Below are 16,352 nucleotides of genomic sequence, written 5' to 3' on the forward strand. Positions count from 1 at the left end.
CCACTACCATAATATCGCACCATTTATTATAATAGAAAATGTGATGTATTTATTTATTTATTTGGATAATTATTAATCATGAACTGAAGGTAAACTTGAAATATCATCATCAACTTTTTTATTAATATTAGACAATTCGTTTTTATTTTTCTTATTTATTTTAGTTACATTCTTTAAAAGTTCCTCTGTTAAACTATTTGATTTAGTCTGTCGAGAATTGTATTCATTTGTCGAGAATTGTCGAGAATTGTCTTCTTTTGTCGAGAATTGTCGAGAATTGTCTTCATTTTTAGTGTTTTTGCCAATAATTTCAATACCAAGTAATTTAAGTCCATTATTAAGAGAATCGCGTGAAATATGATTTTGTTCGCAAAATTTTACTTTAGTTAATTTTAAAGTACTAGCTTGTTCTAAATAATTAATAGCTAAATTTCTTTCTCTAATTTGTTTAAGTTCATTAGCATTTTTTGGAATATGAATATTTTTTGAATTTCTAAAACTTTTTGTTTTCCCTTGTAGTGATACAAGTGGTGAAACAGTTTTAGTAGAAGGGCTTGGATGATTGTATAAATTAGTTATATTCTTATACATTTTATTCATTTTAATTTATTTATGAAAAAATTTTTTAAAATAATTATATTTTTCTTAGTGTTTCAATATAAAAAAATATTAAAAATTTTTATTATAATAAATGTCGAATATACATACAATTGAAGAATTTAAAACAAATACTGATGTGCCTATCTTGAAATTAAGAGGATCTAGTATAAAACTATTAAATAAAGAAGAAATAGAAAAAGAGGTCAAACAAACACAAGAATTTATTAGGCAACATAAGTCTCAGTTTAATAATAGAAGTGGTTTTGTTCAATGTTTAAATGATGCACTTAAAAATAATGATCATGTATGGCATGAATATGCTGTTTGTATTATGAAAAGTGTTAAAAATATTAAAGATTATAATATTGAATTACATTCAGAATCAAATAAAATATTAGTAAATGAATTATTAAATGAGAAAGCTATATTAGAATTTAGTTTAATGAGTTATGAAGAAATTATTGGCAAATTAAATGATGATATGTATGAGTTACAAGTAAATTATGATATTCTTGAATCAGAACATAATAACCTTATAAATAGCATTGAAAATAAAAACGCTGCATTAGCTGAAAAATATAAGAACAATTTTATTAAAAGACAAAAAGCTATTGAAGAATCTAAAACAATGAAGATTGGACTAGTAAATAAAAAAATTACAACACAAAAACTCAATGATTTATTGAAAAGTGTAAGTAAAATGAAATAAAAAAAAAATATTGTTAATAAATGAATACTTGTGTTAATATTATTCCATATCAAAATGATTGTATATCACAGTTATACATAATTGATGCTAATAATAAATATAATGGAGGATGTAGATGTGTCATAATGGATCCGTCTTTATTAAAATTAATTTCTATTGTAATTTTTATTGTAATTGCAATTCTTATATTTTATGCAATATATTTAGATATACAAAAAAAGGTAATTGAAAATGAATGTAAAAAGATTAACAAAAAAAAAAAATATTAAAAATATTTAGGATTTTTTCTATTGCATTAAATGAATAATTGTAAAAACAATTTTGATAAAAATAATCAATTATCAAAAATAGATTTTATTATTTCAAATGGAATAGATAAAATAATGCAAAATGAATACATTTCAATGGTACTAATTATTATTCTATTAATAATGTTTTTTTATAATTTGATAAGACAATTAAATACAAGACTATAATTATTTTAAACATAGGTTTCGACCTAGTCAAAACATATTAGTAAATTTTTAATAATATTTTTTAGTTAAATAAATGAAAGAAGAAAAAGGTATTGAATCTTATGACTTTTATGAACATTTACCAGCTAATTCAACTTTATTAAACGAATATGGAAGACCAATAGAAATAAATATTAATAATCAAGACATTAAAACGTTACCATCAAAAAGTTTACTTAATATTAGAGGTCAAATTATTGCTAAAGATAAAGATGGTAAAATATTAGATAAACTTAATCCTGATAAAATAAATTTTGTGAATAATGGTATAATAAATCTGTTTAGTAAAATTACATATTTTATTAATTCAGTTGAAATTGATAAAATTGAAAATCCTGGAATAACAACAACAATTAAAGGCTTAGCATCATTTTCTAATGATTTACCATTAAATAATGCTGGTTGGCAAATTGTAAATAAAGGTAGTGTTTGTAATAAGAAAGGTTATTTTTCTGTTAGCATTCCATTATGTATATTAATTGGGTTTTTTGATGATTACAAAAATTTCATTTTTAGAATTAATCAAAAATTAGAATTAATAAGATCAAATGATGATACAAATTGTTTAATTATTGATAATAGTTTAAGTGATCATACTTTTTCTATTGATATTAATCAAATTATATGGAGAATGCCTCATGTTAAATTTTCAGTTGAAGTTGATCATGAAATTAATAAAAAAATTTCAAATAATACAAACTTTCAAATGTATTTTAGAAATTGGAGATACTATTGTACTACTGCAATTCCAGCTGTAAAGACTTATACCTGGAATATAACATCATCTAGTGCTAAACCTAGATATTTTCTTATTGCATTTCAAACATCAAGAAATCAGAATAATTATGAAGACAATAGTAAATTTGACCATTGTAATTTAGAAAATGTTGTAGTTAAATTAAATACAAATAGATATCCAAACTATGATATGCAACTATCTATTAATCAAAATAAATTTGATACATTATATAATATGTTTCTAGATTTTAAAAATTCATATTATGGTTCTAGTATAAATAATTTACCAATAGTTAATTGTGATACATTTTTAAAAGAATATCCAATAATATGCATTGATACATCTAAACAGAATGAGGTAATTAAAGAGGCTGCTATTGATATTAAAATTGAATTTAAATGGACAGAAGATTTTCCATCAAATACAGTCGTTCACTGTTTAATTATTAGTGATGATAGTTATTCATATAATCCACTAACAAATCAAGTGATGCATGTTTGACTTGTTTTTTTAAATTTTTATAAAATTAAAATTAACTAAAAATTAATTGAAATAAATATGTAATTAATTATATTAATAGATTAAAAAAATTTATCTAAAATTCTAAATTATGGATGGTCATTTAAAAGTTACTAAATTAGATAATAAAATTAAATTAACTATTCAAAATTTTGATACTCATAAACCAATAAAAAGATTAAATGAAATATTTCCGAATATTATTAGAGCAATTATTTGTGGACCAAGTAATTGCGGAAAAACAAATGTATTATTAAATATATTATCAAAGATTTATTATTCTGATATAATAATTTGTTCAAAAACTTGCTATCAAGAAAAATATAAATTTTTGGAAGATATGATAATTCAATTCAATAAATTGTGTGTTAAAAATGATTTGGAATCTAAAGATATAAAATGTTTATCAATTCAATCTCTACCAACACCTGAAAATATTAAACAATATTCTGTAATAATATTTGATGATATCTCTACAGAACAACAAGATAATATTTCCAATTATTTTGCTTATGGTAGACACAATAACATTTCTTGTTTTTATTTATGTCAAACATATTCAAAAATTCCTAAACAATTGATAAGAGATAATGCAAACTATATAATTTTATTTAAACAAGACAAGACTAATCTGAAACACATATTTAATGACCATTGTAATGATATTGATTATGATATTTTAAAAAATATGTGTATTCAATGTTGGAAAGAACAGTTTGGATTTTTAGTAATAGATAAAGAACAAGAAACAAATGATGGTAGATATAAAAAAATGTTTGAATTTTTCTTTACAATATAAAAAAATGTTTGAATTTTTGTTTGAATAAGATTTTTATTTTTTATTATATCCAGTTATTTTGGAAATCTTTATATTTTTCATTTTTTTCATCAAAAACTATATCTAATATTTTTCTATATTTATATAATCCATCAATGGTGGGCAGCAGATTTACTAATTATGACAACAGTTAATGTTAGAATTAATAGAGGATACAAATATATGCTTAATGTAATTGATACATTTTCTAAATTTGCTTATATAGAACCATTAAAAAAGAAAGATGGAAAAACAACTTCTGAAGCATTTTTAAATATTATTAAAAAAGCAGGTTGTGCACCAAAATTACTTCATACAGATTCTGGTAAAGAATTTTTAAATAAACATTTCCAAGAAGTTTTAGATAAATACAATATTAACATGTATCAAACATTTAGTGAAAAGAAATCATCAATTGTAGAAAGATTTAATAGAACCATTAATGAAAAACTAAAAATACGATTTGAAATTCAGAAAAATACTAATTGGATTGATGTAATTGATAAAATATTATATGAATATAATTACAAAGATGTACATAGAACTATTGGTATGAAACCATGTGAAGTAAATGAAAAAAATGAACAATTAATTTTTGATAATTGTTTTAAAATTAATAGAAACAATTTAGAAAAACCAGTTTTTAAAATTGGAGAAAAAGTAAGAATTCAATCACATAAAAAACAATTTGAAAACAAATATAAAAATAATTGGACTCGAGAAATATTTTATATTAGTAAAATTTATCCATCTAATCCAATAACATATTTAATAAGAGATTTAAGTTATGAACTAATATTGGGTAAATTTTATAAATTTGAACTTCAAAGAGTTCAAATTTGAAGTTTCAATTATTTTGCGTCCACCCTCTTCTAACGCTAAATACATACTGCACTTGTAACCATGTTTGACAAAGTCAAACGGTTTCGACTCTGTCGAAACATGTGTTGATGTATAAAAGCTTATCAAATATTATGCTTATCTTGCAGTTTGTGACTCGTATTCAACAGTATTTCATTTTTTTTTGGTTTGTGCTTATGCTTATTCTATTTATAGATTGTGAGCAATGTTGATAAGATCAGCATTGCTTGCTTTGCATACTACTCAGCTGTAATTACATTACTTCAGAATATGATGTTTAGATGAGTTGGTTAAGCAGTTGGAATTATAACAATAATTTTGTTGCAAGTTCAAATCTGACTCAAAGACTCTTGTTTTGAGGAGTTCGTCGTTTTTTTTGAAAGGTACTTTAAAAAATAAATGTATCCTTTTTTGTTTTTTTTTTTGAATAGATTACTTTAAATATTTTGTAATAAATATTTTAACATTTTTTCACTTAATAGACATCGGCCCAACTCAAAATTTTTAACTTTTTTTTTTATTTTTGTTTGAATAGATTACTTTAAATATTTTGTAATCAATATTTAAAATTATCAATCAATAATAATCGACCCAACTCAAAATTTTTAACTTTTTTTTTTATTTTTGTTTGAATAGATTACTTTAAATATTTTGTAATAAATATTTAAAATTATCAATCAATAATAATCGGCCCAACTCAAAATTTTTAACTTTTTTTTTTATTTTTGTTTGAATAGATTACTTTAAATATTTTGTAATCAATATTTAAAATTATCAATCAATAATAATCGACCCAACTCAAAATTTTTAACTTTTTTTTTTTATTTTTGTTTGAATAGATTACTTTAAATATTTTGTAATCAATATTTAAAATTATCAATCAATAATAATCGACCCAACTCAAAATTTTTAACTTTTTTTTTTTATTTTTGTTTGAATAGATTACTTTAAATATTTTGTAATCAATATTTAAAATTATCAATCAATAATAATCGACCCAACTCAAAATTTTTAACTTTTTTTTTTATTTTTGTTTGAATAGATTACTTTAAATATTTTGTAATCAATATTTAAAATTATCAATCAATAATAATCGACCCAACTCAAAATTTTTAACTTTTTTTTTTTATTTTTGTTTGAATAGATTACTTTAAATATTTTGTAATAAATATTTTAACATTTTTTCACTTAATAGACATCGACCCAACACAAAATTTTAACTGTACCAACCTAAATTATAGTTACTAGTACATCAAAAATAGATATCTTTAATATCTTAAAAATATTAACTACGAGTAACTATAATTTAGGGTTGGACTAAATCGACCCAACTCAAAATTTTTAACTTTTTTTTTTGAGATAATATAAGCTAAAAAAATGAGTTAAATGTTAAAAAATGTTAAAATTTTGAGTAACTGTAAGTTAAAAAAATGAGTTAAATGGTAAAAATGTTAAATTTTTGAGTTAAAATGATAAAAATATTAAAATTTTAACATTTTTGATATTGTCCTGTAGCCCGGAATATACATACTACTCGCAACCAGCGAGCCCGCTGGATCTTTACTCACTGCATTATGTTTATACTCGTATCGCTGTATGCTCATTGTTCCATCACCTGCGACACCCGCCGTCATCAACGTGCAAAGGTCCTTAAATCTTCATCGGATGCTGTCATCGTCCAAGCTTCTACGCCATACGAAAAGACGGGCATGATGAGATACTTGTAAAATGTGATTTTTGTTCATTTTAATTATCAACTGTCTACCTAGTCCAAAGTAGCTTTTGTTGGCAAGAGAGCTTCTCCGTTGGATTTCAAGGCTGACATTAATATCGGTGTTAATGCTGGTTCTAGACGAATTTTCTGTTGTATTTTTATTAATTTCGAAACGTTGGTTGTACTTGAGCTTTCATATATATTAGATTTTTAAAACATTTTGCCCTCGCTAATCAATGGAAATGTTTTCAAATAAAAATTTATTATGTCCCTATTGAAAAACCCGTCACTTAAACGTTTTTTTTTTTTTTGTCGTCTCAATAGTATTGAAAATGTCGCCTGAAGGAATCACAACTAATATTAAGTGAATACAAACACAAGATATATTCAGAACTTTGTACCATCAAGCCAAGGGTTGATTGTGGGCAATTTCATGATAAAACTCTAGTGATATCAAATATTTAAGCTGTAGTTGTATGTGTTTGTATGTATTTTATTATTTGTACAATCACAATATTTACAAAAAAAAGAAAGAAACAAAAAAAAACATTCCAAAAGCAAATATTGATGGGGATAAATGTGAGGTAGTGAGGTGAAAATTATTTATTAATTATCTTTTTCAAGTTGCTATTTATATGTGCAGTTAAATCTACAGCCGGAACTTGGGAATAAATTTCGTAATTAACATCGATCTGCGTATAGAGTTATAAAGTAAATGTATCTACTATTTCTATTTCGAAAAGTTATCCACATTAACAATAAATAATTGGCACGTACACTTCTGTTAGGTGTTTGGCAGAGCTCCTAGAGGGATCTAGAGTTTTAGGCCAGCACTTAATGGCAAATGGCTTTTGTGAGGAGCTTTTTCATGACAGAAATATACTCGGAGGTTTGCCATTGCCTGTCGAGGGACAACCGCCACCAGCAAAAACTTTTTCTATATTTTTGCTATTTCATGCACGGAGATTCGAACCTAATCACTCCCGAGGTCACTCCCCCGCCCATTCGGCTACGGTGGCCGCAATTACCCACATTAGGTGTAGGAAATAAATAAAATAAAGAAGAAATTTTACTTGGACACAATGTCTCAGAATTCAGAAATATTGGGTAGTCGAAAATGTCTTTTCGTATTTTGAGAGAAGTTGAAAAAAGGTATAGCTGTTCAAAAATGAGTGAAAATAATGAAGAAATTCGCTATATTTTGAAATTTTTGTATAAAAAAGGGAAGAATGCCACGCAAGCCACCAATGAAATTGGTGAAGTTTACGGAGACGATGCTGTATCAGTTCGGGTAACACAACAATGGTTCGCTCGCTTCCGGTCTGGAAACTTCGATGTGAAAGATGCACCTCGCTCCGGTCGATCTATCGTTGAAAAAGTCGATGAAATTATGGAAAAGATTGACCAGGACCGTTAAATAAGCTGCCATGACATCGCCAAGGCACTAAACATTCATCATCGAACGGTTTTGAACCATTTAGAAAAGGCTGGTTACAAAAAGAAGCTCGAAATTTGGGTACCACATGAATTGTCTGTGAAAAATTTAATGAACCGAATTAACATCTGCGATTCTTTGCTGAAACGAAATGAAATCGAACCATTTCTGAAGCGAATGGTAACAGGAGACGAAAAGTGGATCAAATACGACAATAATGTGCGAAAGAGATCATAGTGCAAGGGTGGTGAAGCTCAAAAAATGGTCGCAAAGCCAGGATTGACGCCTCAAAAGGTTATGCTGTGTGTTTGGTGGGATTGGAAAGGAATCATCAACTATGAGCTGGTCCAGCCTGCTCGAACGATTGATTCTACACTTTACTGTTAGCAACCGATGAGATTGAAGCAAGCAACCAAAAAAAAAAAACGTCCAGAACTGATCAGCAGAAAGGGCGTCGTCTTCCATCAGGACAACGCCGGGCCACACACATCTTTGATGACTCGGCAAAAACTGGGAGAGCTTGGCTGGGAAGTTTTGATGCATCCACCATATAGCCCTGACCTTGCACCATCGGACTACCATTTGTTTCGGTCAATGCAGACCTCCCTTAATGGAATAAAGTTCGCTTCAAGAGAAGCCTGTGAAAATTACTTGTCGCAGTTTTTCGCCGAGAAACCACAAAAGTTTTACACTGATGGAATAATGTCTCTAGATGAAAAATGGCAAAAGGTGGTCGATCAAAATGGTACATATTTGGTTTAATAAAGCTCATAATAAATATAAAAAAAATGAGTTGAAGTTTGATTAGAAATACGAAAAGACTTTTTCGACTACCCAATATAAAATGTTACTGTATGCAATACTCAGAGAAAAATTGTTTAAGTGCAGTCTACGTTGGGTACAAAAGTCATTAAAATCTTCAAGTTTTAGGTTTAGGTTTATTTGACTAATTCAACCACCTAATCTTGCTGTGTTTGCGGTCAATTTCTTCCAAAATTAAAAAAATATATGAATAAGTTTCCAAGTTATTTAAAAACTGTTATCAAGTTTAGTTTAAAATTGCTACTCAAAATCAAAATAAATCATCTACGAGGCTTTAAAAGCTATCAAATCACTGTGAGAGAACTACCTTAGTGGCATTTGATTTAGACTTCCAAAATTCAACTTTCCCACCGGAATTGCTAGAACAGCCGCAACAGGAAGTCAGCGAATTGTCTTCGTGGTCGATAATCAGCCATGTTATTTTGATTTAAAACCTCAAAACAGAGACTGGAAAAGCAGGGAGTACTACAACGTGATTTCCTTTCCTGCCTTCAACTTTTCGGATATCTCGAAACCGCGATAACCATCAGATGCAGTTCCACTGATCTCATACACTGATGATAGCTCGATATTGACATCTGGCAGTGACATTTATGGCTTTTGTTCGAAAATAAACAGTTATCTCTTCGGATGTTTTCTTTACAGCATGGAAGTTAACTTCTACGAAGCATGTTGAACTCCAGGTAAAGATATGCGTCGATGGTACACCAAATCCACCTTCTTCTTCTTAGCTACACAGCCCGTGGTGGACCATATCTTCGTCAACAATTTTTTTCCACTTTATTCTATCCATGACTTCATTTCCCCAGTTTTGTACGTTTATTTCCTTAAGATCTGATTCGACGTCATCTAACCATATCTTTCGTGGGCGCCCTCTTAATCCTCTTTACTTAAAACCACCATCAGTAGTAAAGTGAAGAAACGCAAGATGGTTCTCGAATCGGCAGCCGATAGCAACTGGAGTAAAGATAAAACGCTTCTTTATCTTACTGGCGATATTTAAGGTATGGATGGGCACTGTTTCCAAAAAATTGGTTTTGAATTAATTGCGGCCTTTTATTTAGGTTTTAAAGCGTAAAAACGGATTTTTCGGTTTACCAAAATATAAAACCCACTACCAAGAACACTCAAACCTGAAAAAACATCCATGTCGAATTAAATTTATTGTTCCTTTTTAATGTGATTTGTATCCTAATGATAAAAAACTATTTTTTCTTTTAAAATTTTTTTTATTTATTTAAATTTTTTAATGCTCCCAATTTCACCAATATGTGAATAGGTTTTGTTGTGAAATAGAGGCACAAAGTCTTCTCTTTTCTGTAGGTGCTATAATTATGAAAGTTTAAAGGATGATAGGTTACAAGGTCGCCATCCGAAGGGAAATCACGACCAATCAGTTGGTTACACGTTGGTTGTATCGACTTTTGCTTACCATATATCACCAACACCACCTCAGTATTATCGTAAACAAACCGCCCTCACATACCTTGTTACATCATCAGGTTAACGGTATGTTATTGGTCTTTTCATCGGGCAATAGTTTTGAATGGCGTTATGTCCTTATGATTTTACAAAAATAAAAAGGACGAATACACACGAAATAATAGCTTGCATCAAAAAAGGAATAAAACATAAAAAAGCTCCAGGATATGACATGATAACAGGAAAAGCATTAGCGGAGCTACCAACCAAGGCATATATATACTTGCGAAACATTTTTAATGCAATGTTTCGCTTGCAATAGTTTCCGAAGCTCTGGAAAGTGGCAGAGATTATTGCATTGCCAAAACCGGGTAAAGATCCAACTACCGTGTCATCATATAGACAAATAAGCTTATTACCGACAATATCTAAAATTGCTGAAAAATTACTACATGATCGGATAAGCCAACTTCTAGACCAAAAACGTATAATACCGGATCATCAATTTGGATTTAGAAAAAAACATTCGACTATTCAACAGATCCATAGAATTACAAATAAAATCCAATCAGACCTTGAAAAAAATCGATACTGTGCCGCAGTATTTTTGGACGTAGCTAAAGCGTTTGACAAAGTGTGGCATGAAGGCTTACTCCACAAAATAAAAAGAATGCTACCTTTTGACTACTATCTCATCATAAAAAGCTATCTAACCGACCGAAGCTTCTATATTAAATATGACAATCAATGTTCAGGTATTGATCAAATAACTGCTGGAGTTCCGCAAGGAAGCGTTCTTGGCCCTCTACTATATGTTTTATTCACCGCAGATATACCACCTCCTGACGAAACTAATTCTTCAATTTCGTTCGCAGACGATACAATACTATTAGCGTCAGACAAAAGCTTAATTATCGCTACTGAAAAACTGCAGCGATACACAAACGCAGTTAAGGAATGGTTTGATAACTGGTGCCTAAAAATAAATGAAGACAAAACCGTACAGGTTATATTTACTAACAAAACAAAATTTACCGCAGTTCCAATTAAAATAAATGATAAAGCAATTACAATAGAATCAACTACTAAATATCTGGGAATTCACTAGGACTCCAAACTAAATTGGAATCACCACATAAAGCAAAAGGTCAAACAAATAAAAGAAAAACTTCGACAATTTCATTGGTTAGTCTGCTCCAAATCCAGACTCACTATACAGAACAAACTGTTAGTGTACAAAACTATGATTAAACCAATCTGGCTATATGGATTACAGGTGTGGGGAACGGCTAAAAAAACTCATATAGAAAAAATCCAACGACAGCAATCAAAGATTCATCGAATTTTGATCATGTCTGACAGGTACACGAAAAATGATGACATCCACAGGACTTTTAATATAGCAAGAGTAGACGAAGAAATCAAAAAGATAACAACAAGGTACTTTGAAAAAATAAACACACACAGTAATGCAGAAATCAACAAACTTCTTGAAAGGGCAAGAAACGGGAAAAGGCGTTTAAAGAGAACCCGACCAAGCGACCTAGTATGATAAATGCTAAAAAACCATAAATATGCAAAAAAAAATAATTAAAAATAGTTGTAAAATGTAATCATGTAAAGTAAAACTTGTATTGTATTATTGTATATTATTTAATTGCTATTATTTCGTTTATTTTAATTTTATCGCTTTTGACACTGGCCATTAAGCGATGTATATAAATCCAGACCAAATTGTTAAACAACATACTTAATGTCAAAGGACAGATGTATAAAATAAATGGGGAATATAAAAAAAAAAAAATTACATTCGATTTTTTTCGAGTGCAGTTCTAAAATAATTGTAATCAGGCGAGGAAATTCTGTGTTCGATTCTAAGCATGGCGCACTTAACGAAGGCATAGCAGGCGAATTTTGTTCCTTGAGAAGCTTGTGGGCATACAAATGCAAAATAAAAAAATCAAATTCAAAAAGAAATATTCTTAGTGATTTTCTTATGTTTATAAAGACTTTATCCTAATAATAACCCTAATCGACGCAAAACAGACAAAAGCAAACTTTAAAAGTTGAGAATGTTTCTCAATACCCAGCACCAAAATTTATGCCTTAAATAAGTTAAATAAATAAATGAACAGAATCCAAAACACGGAGTTTTTGTCAACCTGTGTGATTGTAATTATTTTTTTTCTTTTTTGTAATTTTAGTCAGATCATAAAAAATTTGCGTCAATAGAAGTTGCCTAACTAAACAGGATTAATTTCACTCCGCAGTTCCGTACTGACAGCTCTTCAAAAGATAATTTATTTTATTAAATTAAATTATATTTTGTTGCGCTAATGCCATTAGATTGAGTTCATTATTCGTTAAAAAAATGTGAAAAAATAAATAGCACTTTGAGAAGAGTTTCTTTAATGCACTACACCGATTAGAAATTAACTTTCCACACTCCGTTGTGAGTCTCTTTCCGGAACCCACATATAATATTTATATGTACGCAGTTATAATTTTAGAAAAAGTCATCACCTATTTTTATTATCCTAGGTCTATAATGTGCATCTGGGTACCTACATATATATGCATATGCAGGTATAAACGTGACTATGTAATGAGCCGTCTGTTCCATTGTCCCTTAACGCAGCCACTTTATTTTCATGCAAGTGCAGTAAATCCGCCGAATGAAAAATAATTTACATATCTAAATATTGAGATTTGTATATGTATGAAGGTACATTAAAAAACAAAAACGCTTATAAGCACATATGCACATACCTAATCACTCGAGTGGAATTTTACTCTTTCCTATACATTTATACCTCAATCATTTGTGGGCTATTCTCATTAGAGCAAAAATATAAATTGTGTTCTCTTTGATCGAAAAATTCTCTTTCGATTTGCCTTCTCACTAGCGCTCCCTTAAAACCCCATACTTATTTAACTCGATTGGTTTACTCTTAAATATATTTGTTTTCATAATAAATTCGTCATAAAATGGTTGTGTGGCGGCCAAATGAAAAAATCAAGCAATGGACTTTGATCTTCTTACGTGTATCCCTGCATATTCGTTCAACGGAGCAAATACCTTTATGTAGAAAAATTTAGTAAGAAAAAACCCTAACACACACAAACGCATACGTATGTGGTTAAACATACAAATATATATTTGTTTGGTATTTATATATGTATATGGATATACGTATATATCGACTTACCGGCGATTATACCCAGTTGGTAAATTTCAGAATCGGAATCAGAATCATGTTTTATTTTAAGTATATGAATATACAGAAAATAGCAGGAAAAAAGAACAGCACTAGCTCAAGGCCATCAGCTGGTTTTACAATAAACTAGGATTAATTACAATATTTGCTAGTCTTATATTTAAAATACGGAATATATGTGTAATACAAGTAAATAAAATATGTCTAAGTATAGGTATATTAAGGGGTTAGGTGGATTTGATAATTTCAAAAAATCGTTTTTGTTGTTTTTGTCTCATTAAATAGTACAGTATGTTTAAAATACTCTCCTAAAATTTTAAGTCGATCCGAGTAAAATTCTAAGAGATAGACCCTTCAGAAGTTCCGCCCATTAGGCCACGTCAGTTGAAAATCCTTCGCCTGGTATTCGTAAACTGGGTGCATTCGTCTAGGATATGCTTTACTGATATTCTAGATGACCCACAAAAGCAGCAGGATGCATCTCCAGAGTTTAACAAGTAACTGTGAGTGATCTGCGTGTGACTTAAACGAAGTCGTGAGAACAACAAAATGTGTGCATGTTTAGATTCCGGTGGATAGGTAGGCATTACTCTGAAGGGATTAATTGTCGTGTAATGATGAAAGTACTCATTCCATTTCAATAGGGCCTTGTTGTGTAAGTACTGCTTTATTAGACGTTTTAAGTCAGTTTTTTCCAGAACGTCAAAATACAGAGCCGGTTCCTTATGAACACTTTTCGCGACATAATGAGCGAACTCATTGCCTTTAATTCCGCAGTGACCTGGTATCCACATCAATTTAATTTTGTTTGTTTGCTTGACAAGTAAATCTCAATGGTAAATTTCACAAACTTACGGTATAAGTTAAAAGAAAATATTTTAGATTCATATTGGCAACGAACTTTTCCAGTTCAATTTTTCAAGCAATTACGAATGCACCAGGCGTCGACAAAATATGAAAAGTATTTGGTAAAAACCATATAAGTATTTAGGAAAAACATTCCAGAAGTTTTCTTAGCCATCCAGCACACTTCTTTTCAATTAAGTTCAGCAGTTCAAAGGGATTATGACGTTAACTCACAGCCTATGATACTCATAAATAATCGGCGAACAAAAACTCTTTATCTTACACCAAGAGCGGAATAAACGGCAATCAATTATTTTTTGTTAATGTTCATGAAAAATAAATAATTTTGGTAATCCTGTAACATTCTTTTTCGTTAGAACAGTAAAAGTCTCTCCGACGCCAAGTATTTTGAGTGCGTCGCGCATTTCGACTATCAAATAAGTTTTGGTTCAAGTCCACTGTCGGCAGGCAATAGCAAAGCTTCAAGGGTATTTCTGCCATGAAAAAAAATTCTCATAAAAACCATGCACCGTTTGGAATAGTCATAGGTTCTGCAGGTTCTCTATTCGTAGGGCAACATGAAGGCTTCGAAGATTGTAATGCAGTGTGGTGAGCATGTTTCGTTTTAATGTTGATCCGATTGAGTTCCGAGATACCCAAATATTCCCGGTAGCAAGATGTTAGGCTCGGTTTTAAAGATCGAATTGATTCTTGGTTGGATTCGACTTAGAGAGTTTTCAATCTTGCTGCTCCCAATTTGTGTATTTTTTCTTCCTTTTCAGATTTACTGGCCAGTTAAGAAAAACTGCCAAAACACGATGGGGCAATATTTTACGAGTCAAGATGTACGAGTCAAGCATAAGTATATATTAGGAGATACCTTCAAAAGCTCACTCTTCTTCTCTCCTTTTGACACCTATGAGCAGTAGAGCGCAGGCGAAACACTTTACTCATAACCGCCACACGCATACTCGATGATCTGCAAGAAACTTCTGCTGTTCCTACGGGAGCATCCCAGCAGGAACTGCTTACTAAAGCATAATGTTATGCTACTTTACAGAAAGTATACATGCCTCACTGCGCAGGTATTGTATAGAGGACATCAGGAGGCATTCCGTTGATGTTGTTATTGTAGCAGTTCACTGGGTATTCCGTAATCTTCGTGAGTGTAGTATTTTGGTTTAATTGTCTTTGCCCCAAGTGCTACTGAATAGCGGCTTGAGGAACTTGTTGCGGGTTTGGACTATAATGGTAATGGCTGTTGTATGCGCCGAAAAGGAAGGCAAACTATCGAAAGTAACACCCCGTATCTTGTGATTATTTAGCATCGGAGTAGATGTATCATCAACTTTTACTTCCAGTGATAGTTTGAACTCCATCATCCATCTTGTAAATAGTGTGGGAAAGTACAGTTCCCTGTCGCACGCCTTACTTTATGCTCCTCATTTTTTAGGTTTGATCTCGAAACATCACTAACCAAGACACTCCTTCAATTCTTGTGCAAGAGTGGATTGTTCAATGTCAACTAGAAACTTTGCATGGCTAACATGGCTGGTCGCGTTGCACAAAGTAGAAGCCGTGGACGCTGAAGGCGGCTGTTGTCAAGAGTAGCATGGGACTACAAAGGTCCAAGGTCAGGCTCGATCTCAGCCCTGAACAGAAATGTCTGGAGCAAGGTAAGTGGTAAGGTGAAATTCATTGCACTATACAGAATTAGTTTACAAGGGTGGCAGCCCTTGGTCGGGAAAAAGCCAAGTCCTTCCGGTACATAGAACTGGCTGCCATACTAATGACAGATCCCTTAGTTCTACATTTCAGCAAAGGGCTTGTTTTGCTTGGTTAGTTCTTTCGGCCCCTACCTATTCCTCTCTCCCACTTTCCCTTTTGAAGTTCCCGTGCAAGTGAGTCCTGTTTTCTTGAGATTTTTGTTGAGTTTTCTGCCATGTAAAATAATGCAAGCGTGCACTTTTTTGGCTCTATGCCTACACATTTCACGCAAACTAGTAGCTCTTTGCTAGATACCGCTAAAATTATCCTATTTGACCAGCTTTCTATGCCAGGTTTTTCTAAGCACGATTTAATTTTCATGACATTTGACTTCCAATTGACCTATGATACTAAATACTATTCGAACC

Source organism: Anastrepha ludens, chromosome 3 (assembly GCF_028408465.1).
Source record: "Anastrepha ludens isolate Willacy chromosome 3, idAnaLude1.1, whole genome shotgun sequence".
NCBI classification, from domain to species: Eukaryota; Metazoa; Arthropoda; class Insecta; order Diptera; family Tephritidae; genus Anastrepha; species Anastrepha ludens.